Source organism: Capricornis sumatraensis, chromosome 16 (genome assembly GCF_032405125.1).
Source record: "Capricornis sumatraensis isolate serow.1 chromosome 16, serow.2, whole genome shotgun sequence".
NCBI lineage: Eukaryota > Metazoa > Chordata > Mammalia > Artiodactyla > Bovidae > Capricornis > Capricornis sumatraensis.
The window spans coordinates 50,163,256-50,188,851 of NC_091084.1; the positions used below are offsets into that span (position 1 = coordinate 50,163,256).

The window sequence follows — 25,596 nt, forward strand, 5'->3', positions numbered from 1 at the left end:
CTTATGAAGATCTACAAGAAGGACAGAACCTTCTGTGCTGGAGTCTGACAATGACGTATGAATTTTGAGTAATCCTTGTTCCCTCTTGCATCCTAATTCTGAATCTCAGTTCAGTTCACTTCAGTGGCTCAGTTGTGTACGATATTTTGCAATCCCATGGACTGCAGCATGCCAGGCTTCCCTGTCCATCACCAACTCCTGGAGCTTGCTCAGATTCATGTCCATCAAGTTGGTGATGCCATTCAACCATTTCATTCTCTGTTGTCCCCTTCTCCTGCCTTCAATCTTTCCCAGCATCAAGGTCTTTTCAAATGAGTCAGTTCTTCACATCAGGTGGCCATGAGACTGAAATACCCTGAAGCTTCAGCTTCAACATCAGTTCTTCCAATGACTATTCAGGACTGATATCCTTCAGATTTGACTGGTTTGATCTCCTTGCACTCCAAGGGACTCTTGATAGTCTTCTCCAACATCACAGTTCAATAGCATCAATTCTTTGGCAGTCAGCTTTCTTTATGATACAACTCTCACATACATACATGGCTACTGGAAGAATCATAGCTTTGACTAGATGGAACTTTGTCGGCCAAGCAATGTCTCCACCTTTTAATAAGCTGTCTATGTTGGTCATAGCTTTTCTTCCAAGGAGCAAGCGTCTTTTAACTTCATGGCTGCAGTCACCACCTTCAGTGACTTTGGAGCCCAGGAAAATAAAGTCCGTAGCTATTTCCATTGCTTCCCCATCTCTTTGCAATCAGGTGACGGGACTGGATGCCATGGTCTTCATTTTTTGACTGTTGAGTTTTAAGCCAGCTTTTTCATTCTCTTCTTTCACTTTCATGAAGAGGCTCTTTAGTTCCTCTTTGCTTTCTGCCACAAGGGGGATGTCATCTGCATATCTGAGGTTACTGATATTTCTCCTGGCAATCTTGATTCCAGCTTATGCTTCATCCAGCCCTGTATTTCTCATGATGTACTCTGCGAATAAGTTAAATATGCAAGCTTTGACTTATTCCTTTCCCAGTTCTGAATCTAGTTGGGGAGATTCTGAAACTAACACATCTAACAAGTGACTGTAAATGAGTGTGTTCAAGGATTTTATGAGATCAGATGATGAAGCCCTTGGTATGAAAGGGGTGGTAAAGATAAGTAGTATAGACAATTGTCCAAAAGACAAGAAGGCAAAAGTCAGAAAAGAAAAGGAGGATAGCATAGGCCAAACCACTGATGAATAATGTCTTTGTGTATTCTGAGAATTTCGGGTAAACAGGAAAGACAATGGAAAAAAGAAAAAACTGCCTGAGATAGAATAGAATAGATAATATATTTTGGTGTACACTGTGGATGCATTCTTAAAGTTAAAAGTTCACAAACAAGAATATACCATCTAGACATTACTCACGAGATGTTTGCACTTCTAATCAAAAAGTAAAGTAGAGTGGTTTAACAGTTTAGAACATCATTTTGAAATCAGACAGCCAAGACTGAAAAAAATTACTACTCTGACCTTGTGAAAAATCAGCTACCCTTGTCAATTTGTATATATAATGTGTAAATAATGTCATCTTTAAATGTTGTAGGGTAATGAAAAAAAAGGTCTCAACACAGTTCTCTACTTTGACTTTTAACAAAAGTTAATGTCAGGTGAAAATTTGTAAAGAGTAAGTTGACTCATTTAACATCTCTTCCTAAATGCAAAAGGTCTCAGGCTGAAATGGCAACATTGAAGAGGAGGGAATTTTGGAGCCTTCTTTTTAATGGATCTTAACAACAAGGGAACCATGCTAGCAGCATCCATGTTTAAAAGAAAGTTGAATTGCCATGGACATCTAGAATCAACAAGTTAAAGAAAAGTCTCTCATTTTTAGGTCAAAGGTTTTAGGGGGTCAAATCAGAGATAAAACTGTGCTCTTCATTGTGTGTGGACCTCTCATTGCAGTGTCTTCTCCTGGTGGAGCACATGCTCGCGGGTGCATGGGCTTCAGTAGTAGCTGTGTGTGGGCCTCAGTAGTCTGGTGCAGCCTCAGTAGCCAGGAGGCTCAGGTTTAGTTGCTTTGCAGCATGTGGAATATTCCCAGACCAGGGGTCAAACCCATGTCCCTTCCTCTGGCAGACAAATTCTTATCTACTGTACACCAGGCAAGTCCTAGGTCTCACATTTTTAAAATTCCACATAGTGTACATCCTCTTTGCAGGGTTCTCTGGTTATGGACTGAGATATGAGGATGAAAGAGGGGGGCATGAAACAGGAACAGGAAAACATCATTAATGATTTTAGGGCACCCCTGACATCAGCTGACAAAGGGCCTGTGACATGCTGGGCAGATCTGACTGGGGATGACACCAGGGAACGCCCGACTTTAGGAACCATCTCAGGCCTGTCTTGGTGCTGCTGCTCTCAGGGGAAAATGTCTTACCTTCTAGGCCTCTGATCAGCAGCCACAAAGTGCTGTCACTGTTCACGTCACTTTGGCTAAAATTTGAATGTGTGAACATGCTCCAGAGATATTTTCTGATTTTCTTACCTACCATCCACCATCTTCATTTTATCTATTTAATTTTGGCTGCTCTAGCCCTTCATTGATGCATATAGGCTTTCTTTAGTAGTGGCAAGCAAGGACTACTTTCCAGCTGTGGTGCTTAGGCCTCTCACTGTGATTTCTCCGGCTGCGGAGCATGGACTCCAGGGTATACAGACTTCAGCAGCTGCGGTGCTTAGGCTCAGCAGTTGTGGCCCACGGGCTTAATTGCTCAGTGGCATGGAATCTTTCTGGACTTATCAGGGATTAAACCTGTATCCCCTACACTGACAGGTGTTTTTCTAACCACAGAACCACCAGGGAAGTACCACTATCCTTATTTAAAAGCAAGAATTCTGAGGCAGTTAGATGATGAACAAAGGAATTGACCAAACTCAACATAAAGACTCTCCTTGTCTGGCTTTCACATCCTTCCACACAGATACCCACGTTCAGAAATTAGCACGTACAAGAGCATTGCGTGCATGCATGCTCATACACATGCCAACAGCTCACAAATTCCACATCCTATTAGAAAATCCACTTGGTGTTAAACATTTATTTACAGGTTAACTCCTTGCTACCACCTCCCTCATGTAAGGCAATGTAGTCTCCACCTGAATGCTTAGTGTAGACTCCTAACTGATCATTCTACTGCTGCTCCTGACAGTGTCTTCCCAATATGGTAGTCAAAACACACTGGTAAAAATGCAAATTGTGTATGGTAATATCTTTGTCCAAGGTTCTCTGGTATTTTCCTGTATCACTCATAATAAAGCCAAATTTCATACAATAACGATTGCTAATATTTATATTGGCACCTACAGATTTCCTCTGTGGCTCAGTGGTAAAGAATCCACCTGCAATGCAGAAGTCACAGGACACCGAGGTTCAATCCCTGGGTCAGGAAGATCCCCTGGAGGAAGGCATGGCAACTCATTCCAGTATTCTTGCCTGGAGAACCCCGTGACAGAGGAGCCTGGCCGGCTACAGTCCATAGGGTCATAGAGTAGGATGAGACTGAAGTGACTTAGTGCGCATTCATGCTTGTTGGCACCTATACATTTAAACGGGCATCCCTGTTGGCCCTAGTGGTAAAGAACACACCTGCCAATGCAGGAGACACAGGTTCGGTCCTTGGGTTGGGAAGATCCCTGGGAGGAGGTCATGGAAACCCACTCCAGTATTCTTGTCTGGAGAATCTCATGGACAGAGGAGCTGGCAGGTTACAGTCCAGGTTGCAAAGAGTCAGACACGACTGAAGCAACTTGGCATGTGTGAACACATACCTAAGCACCCACCACTACACGCATACAAAAACATTAGTGGAGTAATGTCAAAAGAGGTAATGCCAATCAGCACTATTTTGACCTCAGCAAACAGGGCCTTGATCAAATTAGTTAGTTTCAGAATGTGGCCCATTTGTTTGTAGGTTGAGATTGACTCTTGAAGACGTATTTTGGTCAAAATAAAAGGCACACAAGCCTAAAAATAGAAATCAATGTACTTATTTATTAATTTATATTGGGATTTATAACTTGAATTTTCATGTCTTCGTGAGTAATACATGCTTTCCTTATATCAATCAAGTAAAAGTAGAGGAAGCAAACTTACAAGGCAGGTAGCTGGATTCAGTCATGCCAAGAAAGCATCTTGACAGTAAGTTCAGACATGGCTTATTCATCCTCTTCATGGGAAAGGTAGATATGGCCTGAACATAAATATTATGTGAGGTTCAATGTCTCTAGATTCTAAGCCAACAGAACAACCTTATTTTTCCTATACTTCCCTTATTGTTCAATTCTCTAACGATTAACACACTTTTGACACATTGGAACATTCCAAAGATTATAGTTCAGAGTTTCTGGCCTGAGAAGCATTCTTTTTCTTTCAGGTGATGTTGTGTCTGTTTTTTGTATTTAAACTAGTTTTCATAACTTTTTAAACTAAGTTTATTTTTAATTGCAATTAAAATTAGAGTGAAATTTATTCATATGGCTTTCAAGGCCTTGCCTTTTATCTAGCCACTGTAACCTTATTTATAAACACACACACACACACACATTTTACACAGGGCATATTGACCAGGCATTTCTGAACAGTTAACCATGCAAGACGCCCAAGCACAAACTCATAATCTCTTTCACTTATCTACTTGCGTGGAGACTAAGGACAGAGTCTTTGAAGAAGCACCCTGGCTTTCTTTGTCTTTAGCTAGTACTCTCCTTTGCCACAGCTCTGTGTACTCCTGAACCTTTATCTATGTTCACACTTTCTGATCCACGGAGCTATCTCCAGCCAGGGTACGTAGAAGAAGAAAACCACTGGATCTGTCTATCTCTGTTAATTAAAAACACACCAAAATAAAATAAATGCCCCACCCCCTTCCAAGCCCCAGAAAGCATGTGAACACAGAAGAAATAGGAGATGGAGGAGAAGAATAAGATAGAAGAGAAGAAGAAGGAGAAGGAGAGAGGTGAGAGGAGGAAAAAGAAGAAGGAGAAGAATAAAGGAAAGGGAAAGGAAAAAGACTAAACGAAACAGGTACAGGAAATAATTGGTGGCACTAATGCCTGAATGGGCTAGAGTAGAAAGCAGGACTACAGTAGCTTGTTGGTCTAGGGATCTAAGAAGCTTTCCTTTCCCTCAGAGATAACTCAGACTCAGTAAGATAGAGTCTGTGGAAATTTGGTTTCAGAAAGAGTCTTTCTGGGGCTAGAATGAGCAAAGTTTGAAAGGGGGTTGGGCCTTCCCCTGTGGTGCTAGTGGTAAAGAACCCTCCTGCCAATGCAGGAGACTTAAGAAGTACAGGTTTGATCCCTGGGTCAGAAGATCCCCTGGAGGAGGGCACGGCACTCACTCCAGTATTCTTGCTTGGAGAATCCCATGGACAGAGGATCCTGGCAGGCTACAATCCATAGAGTCGCAGAGAGTTAGACATGACTAAAGTGGCATAGCATGGCACGGCATGGAAAGGGGCTTGGGAGAGGAGCAATTTCTAACTGCTCTCACTAGACCATATAATACAAAGGATCCTAGTTTCTCATAATTTCTCATAGCAGATGATCTTATTAATGGGTAGGATCTAAATATAAGCAGCACTGCTTCCATTTAAGCCCTGCTTAGTTACTTAACTTCAAATCTATCCTGTTTCAGATATGTGTAGATTTCTTTTTCAATGGCATGCTATGTTTTAGTTCATAGACTACATTGCTGTTGCTGCTGCTAAGTCACCTCAGTCGTGTCTGACTCTGTGCGACCCCATAGATGGCAGCCCACCAGGCTCCCCCATCCCTGGGATTCTCCAGGCAAGAACACTGGAGTGGGTTGCCATTTCCTTCTCCAATGCATGAAAGTGAAAAGTGAAAGTGAAGTCGCTCAGTCGTGTCCAACTCTTAGCGACCCCATGGATTGCGGCCCACCAAGCTCCTCCTTCCACGGGATTTTCCAGGCAAGAGTGCTGGAGTGGGGTGCCATTTCCTTCTCCCATAGACTACATTAGGTAATAGTATTTAAACTGGACATGAAACCCCTGGGATTTCTCAAAAATTTAATCATAAAAATAAATGAAAGCAACAGGCTTCCTTCATAGCTCAGTTGGTAAAGACTGCCTGCAGTGCAGGAGACCTGGGTTTAATCCCTGGGTTGGGAAGATTCCCTGGAGAAGGGAAAGGCTGCCCACTCTGGCATTCTGGCCTGGAGAAATCCATGGATGCAAAGAATCCATGGGGACGCAAACAGTGGGACACGACTGAGCGACTTCACTTTCACTTTTCACTTTCATGCATTGAAGAAGGAAATGGCAACCCACTCCAGTGTTCTTGCCTGGAGAATCCCAGGGATGGGGGAGCCTGGTGGGCTGCCATCTACGGGGTCGCACAGAGTCAGACACGACTGAAGTGACTTAGCTGCAGCAGCAAATATAATATTTTTATTTTATCAATTTTAACTTATAAGCAGTTCAGTTCAGTTCAGTCGCTCAGTCGTGTCCGACTCTTTGCAATCCCATGAACCACAGAACTCCAGGCCTTCCTGTCCATCACCAACTCCTGGAGTCCACCCAAACCCATGTCCATTGTGTTGTTGATACCATCTAACCATCTCATCCTCTGTCGTTTCCTTCTCCTCCTGCCCTCAATCTTCCCCAGCATCAGGGTCTTCTCAAATGAGTCAGATCTTTGCATCAGGTGGCCAAAGTATTGGAGTTTCAGCTTTAGCATCAGTCCTTCCTTAGAATGGACTGGTTGGATCTCCTTGCAGTCCAAGGGACTCTCAAGAGACTTCTCCAACACCACAGTTCAGAAGCATCAATTCTGTGCTCAGCTTTCTTTATAGTCCAACTCTCACATCCATACATGACCACTGGAAAAACCATAGCCTTGACTAGACAGACCTTTGTTGGCAAAGTAATGCCTCTGCTTTTTACTATGCTGTCTAGGTTGGTCATAACTTTCCTTCCAAGGAGCAAGCATCTTTTAATTTCATGGCTGCAGTCACCATCTGCAGTCATTTTGGAGCCCAGAAAAATAAAGTCAGCCACTGTTTCCACTGTTTCCCCATCTATTTGCCATGAAGTGATAGGACCAGATGCCATGATCTTCATTTTCTGAATGTTGAGCTTTAAGCCAACTTTTTCACTCTCCTCTTTCATTTTCATCCAGAAGCTCTTTAGTTCTTCTTCTATTTCTGCCATAAGGGTGGTGTCATCTACATATCTGAGGTTATTGATATTTCATTTTAAAAGTCCTTTTTATTCAAATACCTTTAGATATAATATTTTAATTTTAATTTTAACTTATAAGCTTAAATGAATAATCTAATTTTTTTCTGACCATTTAATCTTTCTGATGTATCATGGATAAACATATCACTTATCTCTCTAAACTTTGGGTTTTTCATCTGGGAAAAAGAGACAATAATCATGGTATTTCATAGGAGGCATAAGTAAAATATTTCAGAATGGGCAGCTGAGATAATAGCTTGAATCAGCAAGCACCTAAGTAAAAATGAAATTCTATTCAGGCTATGTGACTTCCGAATCGGAATTCATAAGGCTTTACCAAGCTATAGACATGCTGCCTTTCAACCCTATAACCTTTCTAAAGCCCTTTTCCACAACATTTAGTAATAAGAAAGCAAGAGGTGGATTAGATCCCTGGAGACATGCCAGTTCTGTTGCAAAGACAGTTTCCAGAGAAGGATATAGAGCCCTGAAGTGGGTATGAGGGAGAAGGAGAGGGACCAGCCTCACACCCTGAATTTAAAAGAAGGCTGGTGTCCACACTCTGGAAAGAGAATGGGATATATTCAAACTGTTTGCTTCAGGTGGGGTTTATTTCCCCAACTCTTGGTCTTATAGAATCTGATTCTTATTCCCTGGGCTTTGACAATGTCTGATCCTCATATCCAAGGTCTAAGGAAAGAATCACTGTCCTCATACTGTGGATCTATAGAAATTTGCCTTGGAATCCTAGAGCCCTAAGTCTACTAATTAATATATCAAATGTAATTCAAAAAGATACATGTACTGCTGTGTTTGAAGTAGCATTATTTACAATAATAGACAAGTAAGAAATCTAAATGTCTCTCAACAGATGAATGGATAAAAAAGATGTGTGTGTATGTGTACTATTGTTGTTCTTTACCCACTAAGTTGTGTCTGACTCTTCAACCCATGCCAGTACTCTGGTCTGGAAAATCCTATGGATGGAGGAGCCTTGTAGGCTACAGTCCATGGGGTCGCGAAGAGTCAGGACATGACTGAGCGACTTCACTACTACTATGGACTGTAGCTCGCCAGACTCTCCTGTCCTTGGGATTCCCCAGGCAAGCATGGGTTGTCATTTCCTTCTCCAGGAGCTCTTCCTGCCCGAGGGATCAAACTTACATCTCCTGCACTGGCAGGTAGATTCTTTACCACTGAGCCACCAGGGAAGCCCCCCAACAAAAGATAATACAAATGAACTTATATACAAAAGAGCAATAGACCTGCAGACAATAAACTTTTGGTTACCAAAGAGGAAAGGTGAGCAAGGGACAAATTAGAAGCTTGGGATTAACATAAACACACTACTATATATTAAATAGATGAACTTACTGCATAGCACAGGGAACTATATACAATATTTTGTAATAGACTATAAGGGAAAATAATCTGAAATATATATATATATATATATATATATATATATATATATATATATATATATATATATATATATATATATATATAAACATTAAGTCCCCTCTGTATGAATGAGTTCAATTCTGAGGGTCCAATCCTAGGTACAACAAAGTTAGCCTAGGTACCAAACTAACAAGGCTTTCCTGGTGGCTCAAGCTGTAAGGAATCCACATGCAATCCAGGAGATGTAAGAGACATAGGTTCAATCCTTGGGTTAGAAAGATCCACTGGAAAAGGAAACGACAACCCGCTCCAGTATTCTTGTCTGGAAAATCTCATGGACAGAGGAACCTGGCAGGTTACAGTCCATAGGGTCACAAGGAGCTGGGCATGACTGAGCATGCCCTCAGTCAATTGACATAATCAGCTGATATAAACAGACATATAGTACAGTATGTAATATGTTTACAATACTTTTTACACAAATACCATAAAAAATAAATACAAAAAAATAAAGACAACGTTTTTTATCTTAAAACATGCTATCTTGAAAACTACAGTAGTACCGCACAGCAGCTGGCATACGGGGGCTGGCATCGAGTGAACAGGCAAGAGGAGCTACTGCCTGGAGGAGGGAGAAGAAGTGGGAGATGGCAGAGCTGGAGGATCATCAGCAATAGGAGATGGAGAGCAAGCTGCAATTTGACTCACATCTGAAGCAGATGGAACACATGTTCGCATCTTTGAAAGATTGCAACTTGAAGGTTCACATACAGGGGCTTACTGCGTAACTGAGTCGCTTTGCTGAACACCTGAAACTAGCATATCATTGCAAACCAAATCCAGGAAAAAAATACTCTTATTCACACAAGGGCTGTTCTTCACAGTGTAGACAGACATTTCTTGTCCTTTCATTGGTCTTCTATTTCAGTGATAAAATATCTGCTCTCTTGACCTAGAATTGTGTCATCCTAGGTTTGAGCTATTTCAAATCCTAAAAGATGATGCTGTGACAGTGCTGCGCTCAATATGCCAGGAAATGTGGAAAACTCAGCAGTTGCCACAGGACTGGAAAAGGTCAGTTTTCATTCCAATCCCAAAGAGAGGCGATGCCAAAGAATATTCAAACTACCGCACAATTGCACTCATCACATGTTAGCAAACCAAAATTCTCCAAGCCAGGCTTCAACAGTACATGAACTGTGAGCTTCCAGATATTTAAGTTGAATTTAGAAAAGGCAGAGGAACCAGAGATTAAATTGCCAACATCTGCTGGATCATCGAAAAAGCAAGAAAGTCCCAGAAGAGCATCTACTTTTGCTTTATTGACTACACCAAAGCCTTTGACTGTGTGGGTCACAACAACCTGTAGAATATTATTCAAGAGATGGGAATAAAAGGCCACCTGACCTGCCTCCTGAGAAATCTGTATGCAGGTCAAGAAGCAACAGTTAGAACTGGACATGGAAAAGCTGACTGGTTCCAAATCAGGAAAGGAGTACATCAAGGCTGTATACTTTCCCTGCTTATTTAACTTATGCAGAGTACATCATGTGAAATGCCAGGCTGGATGAAGCACAAGCTGGAATGAAGGCTGCTGGAAGAAATATCAATAACCTCAGATATGAAGATGATAGATAGCACCCTTATGACAGAAAGCAAAGAACTAAAGAGCCTCTTGCTGAAAGTGAAAGAAGAGAGTGAAAAAGTTGGCTTAAAACTCAATATTCAGAAAACTAAGATCATGGCATCCAGTCCCATCATTTCATGGCAAATAGATGGGGAAAAAATGGAAACAGTGTGAGACTTTATTTTCTTGGATTCCAAAATCACTGCCAATGGTGACAGCAGCCATGAAACTAAAAGACCCTTGCTCCTTGGAAGAAAAGCTATGAGGAACCTAGACAGCATATTAAAAAGTAGAGACATTACTTTACCAACAAGGATCCATCTAATCAAAGCTATGGTTTTTTATAGTAGGAATGTATGGATGTGAAAGTTGGACTATAAAGAAAGCTGAGTATGGAGAACTGATGTTTTGAACTGTGGTGTTGGAGAAGACTCTTGAAAGTCCCTTGGGCTGCAAGGAGATCCAACCAGTCAATCACAAAGAAAATCAGTACTGAATATTCATTGGAAGGACGGATGCTGAAGCTTAAACTCCAATAATTTAACCACTTGATGCAAAGAGTCAACTCATTGGGAAAGACCCTGATGCTGGGAAAGATCAAAGGCAGGAGGAGAAGGGGACAACAGAGGATGAGATGGTTGAATGGCATCACTGACAGGATGGACATGAGTTTGAGTATGCTCTGGGAGTTGGTGATGGTCAAGGAAGTCTGGCATCCTGCAGTCTATGGGATTGCAAAGAGTTGGGCACACCTGAGCAACTGAGCTAACTGACTGAGGTTAGGTAGTCTATCCCAGGGTGTCTTTTTAATTTTTCTTAAGGGAGGGGAAGCTTAGAAATACTTGTGAAGGTCACAGCCCAGGAAAACTGATCCACTAAAGGCTGATTTTTAATTATACAATTATGGGCTGCTTCTCCCCCTCCCCCCATTTCTTACCATCATATCAACAGGACTCCAGTAAAATAACAGTGGGCTGTAGATGAAAAAGTTGTAAGGTACAGACTCTATTTCATGATGACAATGTGTTCTTAGGGGAGCCTACAGACAACAGGGACATCAGAATACAAAACAAAACAAGGACACTAGAGAAATTTGAAGTCCCCATCACTGATGGATTCAACAAACATTAAACATACTCCAACACCTAGCCTCTCGTATCAATTCATTTATTCCTTAGTGTGATCACAAGCCCTACTATTAAATAATTTCAGACTTCTTATCTGCCTCACTGGTATCAGTAATAAGAGAAAATCAAGAAGAAAACTCAGGGCAATGTCTCCAGAGTGGACAATGTCTCTTGTTGTCACAGAGAAATGAAGAGAGTTCCCTGGAAGCACAGGATGCAAGCTTATTCTGCCTGGTCTCTATATGAAATAATCTTTGGATATTTAAATTTGGGATTGAGCACTTAGTTCTATTGTAGATCCCTTGCATTTCCATTCAGCTTCATGAAGTAACCATAAATATGTGTTTTTGTTTTTGTTTTTTCTCCCTTGGAAAAATAAAACCCAGAGCTTGGCTATAATTCACTCCCCAAGAGAGCTAGAACTGATTGAGTTTCTTGTCTACAATAATATTTTTTATCTTGAGCATGTTTTTGTCCTTGTCACCATCTCACCATCTTTAACCAATACTAAAATGGTTTGAATGGAACTCCTTCCTAGTCTGATGCGTAGCTACACTCCATGGATCATTCTGGGAGAAGGAGAATGGGAGAGATGGATGCCATCGTGGAGGATGACATGGGAAGAGCTGAGAGCAAAAACGGGGAATGAGTGGAAAATAGTGTTGAGGATGGAGGAGGACATAACAAAGGAAGGGTGTCTCAGGAACCAACATGTTATCATACACTCAATATACATCTTCTTTGTGACCATCAGCTGTTCTTACTCCATGCCTGAGGGACATAGCCTAACCTTGACCAATGACTTCAAAGGACAAAGGGGAGCAAAGGGGAAAAAGTTCATCAATAAAGAATAAAGGCCGCAGCATACAACAGTAGCACAGACTTGCTTCTGATGCTTCTGTGATCACCTGTAAGCTCCACGACTTGACATCATGGTGCATTTTACTGCCGAGGAGAAGGCTGCTATCACTGGCCTGTGGCGCAAAGTAAATGTAGAAGAGGCTGGAGGCGAGGCTCTGGGCAGGTAGGAAGTGGACTTCATGGGGGAGGATGGTGAATATGAGCCTGACAAATTGATCAGCAAATTCTGAAAAAATTTTCAAGTCACTGATTTTCTATCTGCTGGTTCCATTTCATAGGCTACTGGTCCTCCACCCCTGGACCAGAGATTCTTTGACAGCTTTGGCAACTTGTCCTCTGCCTCTGCCATAATGGGAAACCCCAAGGTCAAGGCCCATGGCAAGAAGGTGCTGACCTCTTTCGGACAAGCTATTAAGAACTTGGACATCCTCAAAGATGCCTTTGCTGAGCTGAGTGAGTTACACTGTGACAAGTTGCACGTGGGTCCTGAGAACTTCAGAGTGAGTTCAGGAAGTGTTCATGTGTTCCCTTTGGATTTTTACTTTGCAATAATAATGGAAGTTGAGTGTTTTATTGGAACGACTAGCAAAGATCTCAGAATTCGTTGATTAAACTAGGTGTTAGGAGGACAGATTTCCACTGGGCATACCGAGCCCACCTTGATTCAGGACTAGTGACATAAAGAGCTATGGGCAGCCTTACTGTGCATGCATGCTAAGTCGCTTCAGGTGTCAGATTCTTTGTGACCCCATGGCTGTAACCCACCAGGCTCCTCGGTCCATGGGATTCTCCAGGCAAGAATACAGACATGTGTTGCCATTTCTTTTTCTAGGGGATCTACCCGACTCAGGGATCAAATCTGTATCTCTTACATCTCCTGCGTTGGTAGGCAGGCTCTTTACCATTGGTGTCACAGTGAACAGCCTTAAGTTTGCTTAAAAATTTTCGGGAACTTCTGTCAGAACTGGATGTATTTACCCCCAGAAAATACCAAAGAATAGCATATTTGTTCAAGGAGAAATAAAATCTGACTTTTGATAGATGAAGTCCCACCTCAAGGAAGGAGAAATATCATATGTGATTCCTGATGATTGAAGTTAGGAAAATATTTGGGAGAATAATTTTTAGGCCATTCATCTTAAAGAAAAATAGATCAGTTCTCTATTAAATTACCCATCAGTATCGTGACTAAGTAGAGGCTTAGTTTGGAGACTTTACTAAACTCATTCTAGGAACCCATGCAATCCTGAAATCCTATGAATATAAAAACTAGAGGGAGGGAGAGAGGCAAATAAAAATAGTGAAATAGGAGAGAGGCAGGGGATACAGGTAGAAAAATGTTGAATGGAGGGCTCATAGAATTTAAATTAAATTGAAGGACAAGCTCATCTGAGTTTATTGTATAGGTAACAACCCATGGAGCAGTTTAAGATGTGGGCTTGGGAGTGAGTGTAGGTACTAAGCCATTATTTTCTTCAACTCTTTTAGGAAACTTCTACTTGGCATACTTAATTGTCATTCTGTCTCTCATCCAATAGCTCCTGGGCAATGTGATTATATTCTGGCTACTGACTCTGGCAGAGAATTCACCCCTGACATGCAGGCTGCCTGGCAGAAGCTGGTGTTGCTTTTGGCGTTGCCACTGCTCTGGCCCACAAATACCACTGAATCCTCTTTTCAATTCACCATTTTGCGTCCCCGGTGCCTGCTTTCTGCCCACGGGGACTGGGGTTTGGCCTTGAGAGCCCAGCTTCTGTTTAATAAAGTACATTCTATTCAGGGATCAAAAATTAACATTGTATCTTCTCTATCATTTCATCTTGTGCTAAAGGAGAAATGGTTCATTAGCTGAAGGATGGGGAGAGACATAGGAAGAAGTAACAGTCCTTTGAGAAGCATTGGGAAACTCATCAGTGGAAGACAGACATTCTAGTAGGATTTAGGATTACTGGGAGAAAGTTAAGGTGGAGAAAGAAGTTTTCTGTGGTTGGAAATGTTTATTCTGTAGTTGGGGACTGACTGCCACAGGGCAGTGTGGCAAAAACTTACTGTAGCAGGAAGGCAGATGTAGTAAGTGGTGTCTGAGAGAAAACAAGATAGATTTATAGTACGTGCCAGAGAGTTTGCAGAAAAAAATAAAAGCTTTGTAGGGATTCATCTTCTAGACTAGGGTTACTTTTTTAGTTTGCTCTAATGTACATTTTGAGTCAACTAAGATATCATATATCTTATGAGACTGAATTGGAGATAAGAAGATCAGTTGAAGGGTGGCTGAGAATTTTCAAAAAATCTCCGTGAACCAACAATAGCTTACCCTTTTCTAAAGGATTCCACTGTCTCCTTACAAAGCCAAGGCTAAGACACTTGAAATCATCCTACATCATATTCTGATTGAATGTAATGTGTACTAAAGTAAAATTAGATTTAGGATAGTGTATGAATTCAGATGAACAGGGGCATGACTAAGACTTCATGTAGGAGATAAGATACTAACTAGGTCTCATAGTTTAAAATTAGCCAGCCAGAGCTTGGCAATGTGCATGAAAATGGCTCTCTGGAAGTGGAAGAGAGAGTAAGACATAGGTAGAGGATTAGGAAAGACTAGATAATATAAGGTTTTGAAGATAAAAATAAAAGTTATTACCTTGATAGTAGTAAGAGTAAGCAATGAATATTCTTAGAACTTTAAATGACTCAAGGAGTAGGATTTGGAGGGGGCAAATCATATGCTTAACTCACACAAAATGAATTGAAAATTTCAGAGACTAGACATGGATGCTAATTGAGGAGGATAGATATAATGGCCTCAATCCAAGAAGAGCAGTGTGTTTATTTGTGTCTGACTTTTTGTGACTGTATGGACTATAGCCCACCAGGCTCTTCTATCCGTGGGATTTTCCTGGCAAGAATGCTAGAGCTCATTGCCATTTCCTCTCCAGGGGATCTTCCTGACCCAGTGATGGAACTTTCATCTCCTGCTTGGCAGGCAGATTCTTTAGCACTGACCTCCAGGGAAGCCCTGGAAGAAGATCAAGGAGGTCTGCAAAACGTGAAGGATGAGGAAGGAGAGAGTAAAGAGGACATATTTTCTGATTGACTGGGGTGGATGAGAAGAAAGAGGGTGGCAGCAGTTGAGAAAACTCACAGCCTGGCTCTAACAGGAAGAAACCTGCAATGACCTGGGGGCTTCATGTCAGAGAAGCATTAACTGAATTATTCTTGAGGGCATCACTGCCAGATTGCTCAGGGAATCATGAGCTCCAGGCTTTGAGTCAAATTGTCCTCTTGAGGACTGGCAAATTTAACTCTATGAGGCATTCATTTCATTACTTCCATACATTAATTATAATCAGTTTAGTTCAGTTCAGTCATTCAGTTGTGTCTGACTCTTTGTGACCCCATGGACTGCAGCACACCAGGACTTCCTGTTCATCACCAACTCCTGGAGTTTACTCAAACTCATGTGCATTGAGTCAGTGATGCCATCTGACCATCTCATCCTCTGTGGTCCCCTTCTCTTCCTGCCTTCAATCTTTCTGGGCATCACGGTATTTTCAAATGAGTCAATATGTTCTGTGAATTACCTTTGAATTTGGCCTTTTGTCTTCACAGTGCGGCTAAAAGACCAGTGATTACATTTTTGCAGACTGTCAACACACTGGTCTGTCTGTGCTCCCTTGCCTATTTATTTATTTGAGTGCATTGGATCTTAGTAATGGTTGGAAGATCTTTGTTGCATCATTTGAGCTCAGTAGTTACATCTCTGGGTTTAGTTGCCCCACAGCCTGTGGGATCCTAGTTGCCCAGCTAGAGATTGATTCCATGTCCCCTGCATTGTAAGGAGGATTCCTATCCACAGGACCACCAAGAAAGTTCCCCATTGCCTCTTAATATGTCCCTAAAAAGAGTAAAGAAGGGCTTCCCTGATGGCTCAGTGGGTAAAGCGTCTGCCTACAATGCGGGAGACCTGGGTTTGATCCCTGGGTCGGGAAGATCCCCTGGAGAAGGAAATGGCAGTCCACTCCAGTACTCTTGCCTGGAAAATCCCATGGACGGAGAAGCCTGGTAGGCTACAGTCCATGGGGTTGCAAAGAGTCGGACACGACTGAGCAACTTTCCCTTCCCTTCCCTAGAGTAAAGAAAGACTCTATGTGGCATGAAACCTCATCCAGTCAGTCAACAAATGAGAGCAAATTACTTTTTAAGTCAATTGATCTCTTTTTCATCCTTCTTGCCTCTCAACTATTATTCTTACTCTGAATATCAAGGGGTCAGGGATGGTGATGGTGAGGGAGCAAACAGAAGATACATTCTTCCTCCCTTAATGTTCTAAGTTTAGATCTGGATTTTGCCAGCTCAGGGCAATTGAACTGAAAACAAAAACACAATTTACACACACACAAACATATATGCATATATTCAGGTCTAGATGGCTCAAATTTTTAATAGATGAAAAGGTGTCTAATTATTGTTGATAGACCTTAAGAGTCAGCTGAGAAAAATAATGTTATAATACATTTATCTGGGAATGTTAATCTAACTAAGAGCCAGAGGCTTTAGAGATTGTCATTACCAGGTTTAAAATCCTATAATGACTTCTTATTCGCTATCACCGAGGAGAAGTTCTAAGTTATTAGGTTAATGCTTTCTCTACAATAGTATTTTCTGCCATTCTTACTTTTACTATTTACATATCAACCACCCCATCACTCATATCTCTAGCATACCATACGTTTGTTTTACCTTCCTTAGAGATTTGGAGCCACTATCGCAACCTTCAAGACCTCTATCCTAATACTCTCAGCTGACAGATTCCTTCTTTTCATTCTGGGCTGCCTCGACTATGACCTTCTTAGAGAGACTTATTTCTGATATGATTGTGTCCCTCTCTCATTATGTCCTGGAGAAGGCACTGGCGACCCACTCCAGTACTCTTGCCTGGAAAATCCCATGGGCGGAGGAGCCTGGTGGGCTGCAGTCCATGGGGTCACAAAGACCCAGACATGACTGAGTGACTTCACTTTCACTTTCCACTTTCCTGCATTGGAGAAGGAAATGGCAACCCACTCCAGTGTTCCTGCCTGGAGAATCCCAGGGATGGGGAGCCTGGTGGGCTGCCATCTCTGGGGTTTCACAGAGTTGGACATGACTGATGTGACTTAGCAGCAGCAGCAGCAGCTCATTATGTCCAGATATTAATTTCCTTCATAACAAATGATAATAGCTGAAATTACTTGTTGATGGGTTTACTTATTCATTTTCTCTATCTTCCACCCCCAAATTAGGTTCTTTGTATCTTAAATCTCCAGTACATAGATCAATTATAACACAAAGTCATGCAACAAATAGTTATCAAATGTACATTTAAGTATCCATGGGAATGAAAGTTTGAAAAAACATTATAGCTAATTTTATTTAATGTAAGAAACATAATGTTTGATCAGCTGTTCTGATGGAATGTGTTTCTCAGAGTACAGTCAAGGACCCTTTCTTGGCCTTTCCCCGGTGTTGTCATTTGTACTAATGGGGAGCCAGCTCTAAGACCTTAGAATCTGCTGCTTTGGTTTGAATTTGAGCATCCTGCTACCTCTACAATTTGAGATGCATCACTTAATATCTTAAGCTCTCATTCAGCAATCATGTTTATCTAAGTTCATTTTTTTAGAGAATTAAATACATTAATATATCTCACATCTTTAGTTCACTAATTGGAACATAAGCTCTCTTTATCTCTTTCTCTAAAAATAATTGACTATATCTATAACTTCTATCTTTTGGCAGTAGTATTTATGTTATCTATAAGCTCTATCTATCTGTATTATATGTGTATATGTATTCATAAATATATGTGATCTTTTGTCTCTAATAATAATGCTTTTTAAAAAAATATTTAGCTATAAGGATAGTTATCATTATTGAAACTGATTGAGCTTTGGTGGAAATAAAAGATCATTTTCTGAGGAAATGGAAAATTCAAAGCCTGAATTTGAGAAATCAGCAAGACAGGTCGAGAGGAAAGAGAAGAGATGAGTCCAAAAACAGAGGGATGGTAAGGAAATAAGAATAGCTGTGAGAAGTGAAACTTTTGGCAGTAATGATGTTGAAAGGAAAGAAACTCCAGAAGGCTGAATTAAGGCCAAGAAGAATGCAATCGGGACTAAAGACTGCCCTCAGAAGGCTAGAGGGGTTTTTTTGGACTTTGTTTACTTTTAGAAGAAACCTATATAGGGATGAGGAAAGTGTCTACTGGAAAGTATAATTGTATGAAAGGAACTGTGCCTTTGTTATTTTTCACTTTTCCTCTCCTGGAGGCAGAAAAAAAAAAGTGCCAAGGAGAAATGTCTATACAGCATATGCTGGCTCTGTATAAGGAAAGAACTTAGAGTTCACAAGTACATTGCTAAGGCTATTCATACATTAGGGCTTCCCTGGTAGCTCAGATGGTAAAGAATCCACCCTCAATGAGGGAGACCTGGGTTCCGTCCCTGGGTTGGGAAGCTCCCCTGAAGGATGGCCTGGCAACCCACTTCAGCATTCTTGCCTGGAGAATCCCCATGGAGGGAGGAGCCTGGCAGACTGCAGTTCATGCGATCGGACATGACTGACTAAGCATACAGCACATTCATACATTGGCTGAGCACTTGTACAGAATTGTTTCTAGACAGCCATTTCAAGTTTGCATCCTATAAATCCAGAAGTGGGATGAAGTGTCCCTGAGGGAGGAAAACAGCTGGAACACGTGGGCTGGAGTGAGTACAATAATAAAGCTATGAGTGTTTATTTTTATGCCCGCAAAACGTGAAGTTGCTGGTGCTAGGTCAAGTCCTAGTCTAGTAAGGGGAACAAATTAGCTGTGCTTAGAGACAAGGCAAGGCCCCAGGCTTTGCAGGAAGTTAATATCATTCGGTTCAAAATGGGAGCAGAGAGGCCAGCCTGGAACTCTCTGCTCACTGTGCCTATCTCTTTCCACCTCCGCAGCTCCTGGAAATTGTGCTAGCGATTGTCTAGCAAATCACTTTGATACAGAATTAACCCCCCAGTGCAGGCTGCCTGGAAGACGACAGTGATTGGACTGGTGAGCACCCTGGCCCACAAGTATCACTGAGGGTCCTGCCCGGTAGTGCAGTGTCACCAAGGAAAAGCTTTTTTGAATTAATAATAATAATAACAGCAACAACAAGAGTAGCAGTAGCAGTAATGCTCCGCTAAGAGTTCTCAGGGTAATTGTCCTCAGGTCTGCTTTTCTCATGTGCTTTTAAATATGTGAAAACCTTAGGGATTCTATGTTGAACTGTATTTGGGGGTTGGGGGGACTGGGGAGGCTCACCATTCAGTTTTTGAATGAAGTAGAAATTTCTGCAGGAAAATTTAAAACAGAGCACCAAAGGGATGTGGTTGAGACATACACTTGGGATAAATACATACTCATGAGTTTTTCCAGTTAAAGATATAGGAGCATTCAGGTGGGAGGGGAAGGGTATCAGGGGACAAGAACGCCTCAGGATCAGATGATTAAGTGGGTCTCAAAAAAGGCTTAAGTGAATACAAAGGTTCTGAATGGAGGTAGAGTACCAAAGTGGAGATTCTTTATAGGAAAATTAGCCCAGGTCTTAAGATGGCAATGTCCAAGTAAGGATGTCATTCCATTCTAAGAACACATTTTCTAAAAGCAGCTGGCTTGTCCCAGCACTTGTGAAGAGAGATTCGGATGGGTAGGGTGAAGATCAGAGCAGGGGATACCCTCTTTTCAAAGTTAACTTCAAAGAATTGTTCATGGGCTTTACTAAAGAACTGTCTGGTTTAAGTGAAGAGAGCTGCCTAGGAAGGCTTTTTTTTTTTTTTTTTTCTTCAGGGCTTTTTTTTTTTTTTAATATTTATTTTTATTTATTTATTTGGCTGTACCAGGTCTTAGCTGTGACAGGCAGGATCTTCGACTTTGCAGCATGCAGGAACTTTAAATATGGCATGTAAGATCTAGTTCCCTGACCAGCGATGGAATCTGGGGCTCCTGTATTGGTTGTCAGGAATCTTAGCCACTAGACCACCAGGGAGGGGATGTTAAATTGATTGTTACATTGCACGTATGGAGACACACATGAGCAGGCTGGCTACAGCATTTCAAGGAAGAGAGACCTTTGTAAACTGCTCAGAGAGAGGAACTGTCTAAAAAGTGTAAGAGAAAATCAGGAATTAGAAGTAACTTCCAAATCATTGCCTGCTTTGCTGAAAAGATGAGCAGTTATTCCCCAACATTCAGAGCTGCAGAAGCCCCTGAGTCTGCGGCCTTGCAGGGGGTACATACTCCACTGAAGATGGGCATCAGGGCTAGAGATAGAAAGTACCCAGAGCCAACCCTGCAGGCCAGACACACCCCAGGTGAGTGTGAGAGAGATTCCTGGCTGTGTTCATAGTTTCCTCTTCTTTCTCTTATTTCTCTGATCACTTTTCTTGAAGCAAATCCTTTTGACAGCAATCCAAACTGTGTTCTTTGTATCTTTGTACCGAAGTGCTCACATAAATCAGTGCTCACAGATTATCCACTCTGTCATGGTAAACCAGCTTCCAGAAACAGAAATTTTTATCCACATGTTACATTTAAGTCTTTTCAGGTTGAATCGATAAAAGTGTTTCATTATATCAAAGAGACAGAAAGGATTTATTTTTCTAATAGTCGAAATTTGGCTATCAATATAACACATTGGGTTGAACTCTAAATTTTAGGGTCCCTCTGTAAATACACATGAAAATTATTTTTATTATATGTACATATATTTGTAAGAGTGATGTCAGGGAGAAATAACCTAGCTTTCTGGACGTCAAAATGTGGGAGCAACAAATTCTGAAATAAAATGAATCATTCCCTCTTCCACTAGAAATGTGCTTTTCCCAATCTTGTACATGCTTATTTGGATGCATGAGAACAAAGTACCTTAAATCACAGTGGCAGTGGTGTGTAGAGTACTGTCAGTGAAGGTTGCCTTTGAATGATTAGATGTGAAGAGAAATCACACTCAGTTAGGAGTGTGGACCCAGTACATGAGACAACTCAGTTCATCCAGAGCCATTGCCAAGGAGAATTCTAATACTCTCTTCATTAAACACAGAAGCACTTATTCCCCAACATTCAATAGTGTATCCTCTGATATGGATGCATAGATACATCTACTGGCCAGAGACACTTTCCATATAATCAGAGTGAAAAAAATTATTCAGACAAGTACACATATTACTGATAGAACTTAGTAACAAAGGGCTGATGTTCAATTCTTCTCTACATTTTACGAAGTTCTTACCTATTGTGTTTCTAAACTGATGCTGGATTGGGATCATTTTTATTTGGTTCAGTTCAGTTCAGTTCAGTTGCTCAGTCCTGTCCAACTCTTTGCAACCCCATGAATCACAGCACACCAGGCCTCCCTGTCCATTACCAACTCCCTGAGTTCACTCAGACTCATGTCCATCGAGTCAGTGATGCCATCCAGCCATCTCATCCTCGGGCGTCCCCTTCTCCTCCTGCCCCCAATCCCTCCCAGCATCAGGATCTTTTCCAATGAGTCAACTCTTCTCATGGGGTGGCCAAAGTACTGGAGCTTCAGCTTTAGCCTCATTCCTTCCAAAGAACACCCAGGGCTGATCTCCTTCAGAATGGCTGGTTGGATCTCCTTGCAGTCCAAGGGACTCTCAACAGTCTTCTCCAACACCACACTTCAAAATCATCAATTCTTCGGTGCTCAGCCTTCTTCACAGTCCAACTCTCACATCCATACATTACTGCTGGAAAAACCATAGACTTGACTAGACAGACCTTAGTCAGCACAGCAATGCCTCTGCTTTTGAATATGCTATCTAGGTTGGTCATAACTTTTCTTCCAAGGAGTAAGCATCTTTTAATTTCATGGTTGCAGTCACCATCTGCAGTGATTTTGGAGCCCAAAAAAATAACGTCTGACACTGTTTCCACTGTTTCCCCATCTATTTCCCATGAAGTGATGGTACCAGATGCCATGATCTTCATTTTCTGAATGTTGAGCTTTAAGACAATTTTTTCACTCTCCTCTTTCACCTTCATCAAGAGGCTTTTTAGTTCCTCTTCACTTTCTGCCATAAGGGTGGTGTCATCTATAAAAGTATGAGCCCCATATAAGCTTTAGAAGCATTGGTAACCCAGGAAGAGCTGTGGCTTCTCCTACTAATATATGCTGGCCAAACAGCAGAACAGTGTCTTATAAACACTCGACACAATGCTCAACAGAGTTCTAAATGTTGCTCTTCCTAAGTCTAGCTATGCTTCATGGTCAGTCTACTGATCACTTCAGGAAGGGAGGCGGGGACCTTGAGATATGAATTGCACAGTAGAGGGTAAGGGGAGAACACAGCAGAATAGCCCTGATAGAGCCACTGACACTATCAGAGACACAGATGTCCATCTTGCTGACCCTCGCTTGCCCAAATCCCACCCCTGGCAGTGACCACCTACCTTTGACCAATAGTCTCATTTTATTTGGGGAAGGAAGGGCCTGGGGACAGCAGATGAGGAATAAAAGGCCATGCAGTGAATCAGTGGCACAGACTTGCTTCTGGCCCATTAGGATCACCAGTAAGCTCTCAGACACCATGGTGCATTTTACTACCTAGGAGAAGGCTGCTGTTGCTAATCTGTGGGCCAAAGTGAATGTGGAGGTGGTCGGCGGTGAGAGCCTGGCAAGGCGAGCACTGGACACAGGTAAGACAGGGTGTAGAAATGCAGAAAGTGTTCCAGAAAAGAGGGACTGGTTAGGTTTCTTACATACTCTGACTTCTCATCTGTTCTGTGACTATGATCATCCCATAGGCTCCCGATCTTCTGCCCATGGACCCAGAGGTTCTGTGACAGTTTTGGTAACTTATGCACCAAGTCTGCCATAATGGGCAACCCCAAGGTCAAGGCCCACAGCAGGAAGGTGCTGAACTCCTTTGGAAATGCCATTAAGCACATGGATGACCTCAAGGGCACCTTTGCAGATCTAAGTGAGCTGCACTGTGACAAGTTGCACGTGGATCCCGAGAACTTCAGGGTGAGTTCTGGGCATGCCTGTGCTTTGTTCTTTCATCCAGGTTTCTGTGCTGTGGTTATAATGAGAACACTAACTTAAGCTATCGAAGTATTTTTTGGAGGTAATATTTCAGAGAAAGGCTTGATCTTGGTAGGTTGTTCCAGAGGTCAAAGGTAAGACCAGGTAATTATTCTATGACTAGTGGAGGTCACTGGTCATCTAATAATTCTGAGAAAATAAAAAATGTGAAGAACACTAACCAAACTTGAGCTATGTGTTTTGGCCTGGAGAACACAAATTGAGCCAAGCAAAAGAATATCTTGCCTTTGATAACTGAAATTTTCTATGAAAATTGATAAATACATTTCTTTATGATTTTTGAGTTTTGAACCAGAACTAAACAGGGCAAAATAAGAGCAACTTTTCATGATTTAGGCCTCCTTCTTTGTCTCTAGCAATGATGAAATGTTTTTGTATACAAGGTGTTGGATTCCTTGTCAAATGGATGTCCAAACAATCTGAATGTATGTAATATCTGAAGACACAATATGTATATCAAGTCCCCTTTCAGCACTATAATTTTACTTTTTTAAAAAAAGGAGAGAAGGAATCCATAGCAATGCTCAGGCTTGGACGTTGACAGAGAAAATGGGAGAAGGATATAACACAGTGGGGGTTCAGGCTGGGAGTCACTGAAGCCAATGCCAGCTCTCTAATGATGCACTTTTGTGGGAACATGGCCATGAAACCTGCTCACCCTCTTACGAAGAAGGAAATGGATGTGGCATCTATTTGCTGGAAGGGCAGCCTGAGACCTTCTCTTCATTATGTACTGTCTTTTTATTCCCAGCTCCTAGGCAACATGATATTGATTGTCTTGGCAACACACTTCAGCAAGGAATTTACCCAGCAGATGCAGGCTGCCTAGCAAAACCTGACCAACGCTGTGGCTAATGCTCTGGCCCACAAGTACCACTAGTTGCCTGGCCTACCATGTTGGTGCCTATCTGAGGGCCCAGTGTCCCAGCAGTTCATCTCCTGAAAACAGAGGGAGAGAGCTCTGATTCCAGACATAACTCCAATATAATGCAAATGAAATAAAAGTCAGGGTCTCTAACAAATATCTTTGTATTTTCTCTTTGTTTTTATATTTTATAAGTTGATTCAGCAAAAAAAAGAAAAGAAAAAAGAAAAAAAAATTCTTATTGGAACTGGGAATATTGGAAATTGAGAGTTTGGGGAGGTTATAGAAGGAACCCTAATAAGATTCTGTAAAAGTGACTTCAGTGGGTAGTTAATCCTAGGAGGGGAAATTAAGCTCCTGAAACAGAGAAGATCTTTAGAAAAAGGAAAGAAATGGAGTTACTCCCGAGAGATGCAAAATGATTGTTAATAGTGAGCTGTTAGGACACAAAGTAAGGGACCTGTATAGTCTGTTATTTGTATAAATGCTGGATAGAGCTCTTTCTGGACTACTTTTATTTAATATGAGTCATATTTTTAATAGCTATAGGTGCAATGAAGATGGTATTTTAGACACCCAGCTCTGCTCTCAACTTTTTCCTTGCATCTTCAATGGGGCGTGCTTAGTTGCTTCAGTCATGTCTGACTCTTTTCCACCCCATGGACTGTAACCTGCCAGATTATATATATAACCTGTCCATGGGATTCTCCAGGCAAAGACACTGAAGGGTATGCCATGCCATGGTACTAATGATATATTATTTGGGAGCTCTGTGACCTGGGAAACATTTTTAATTCTATCAAGCCTTTGGTAGAGACAAAGGCCATTTATGAGAAAAAATGACAAATTCAAGATCCATCATGTCAGATCCAATTCAAAGAAGATAAATTAAGAACAGTGGGGTAATATAAAATTATAGAATCTGCTAGAGGGTCCAAAGGAGAAGGAAATGGCAACCCACTCCAGTGTTCTCGCCTGGAGAATCCCATGGACAAAACAGCCTGACAGACTGCAGTCTATGGGGTGGCAAAGAGTCAGAAAAACCATAGCTTTGACTAAAGGGATCTTTGTTGGCAAAGTAATATCACTGCTTTTTAATATGCTGTCTATGTTGGTCATAGCTTTTCTTCCAAGGAGTAAGCATCTTTCAATTTCATGGCTGCAGTCACCATCTCCAGTGATTTTGGAGCCCCACAAAATAAAGTCTGACACTGTTTTCACTGTTTCCCCATCTATTTGCCGTGAAGTGATGGGACCAGATACCATGATCTTAGTTTTCTGAATATTGAGTTTTAAGCCAACTTTTTCACTCTCCTCTTTCACTTTCATCAGGAGGAT

General features: G+C 41.6%; 2 pseudogenes; both read left to right on the forward strand.

Annotated features, from left to right (window-relative positions):
• Window positions 1–12,332: 12,332 nt before the first annotated feature.
• Window positions 12,333–13,929, forward strand: LOC138093225 (hemoglobin subunit epsilon-1-like; annotated as a pseudogene).
• Window positions 13,930–22,875: 8,946 nt separating this feature from the next.
• LOC138093278 (hemoglobin subunit epsilon-2-like) lies at window positions 22,876–24,273 on the forward strand (annotated as a pseudogene).
• The last annotated feature ends 1,323 nt before the right edge of the window (window positions 24,274–25,596 follow it).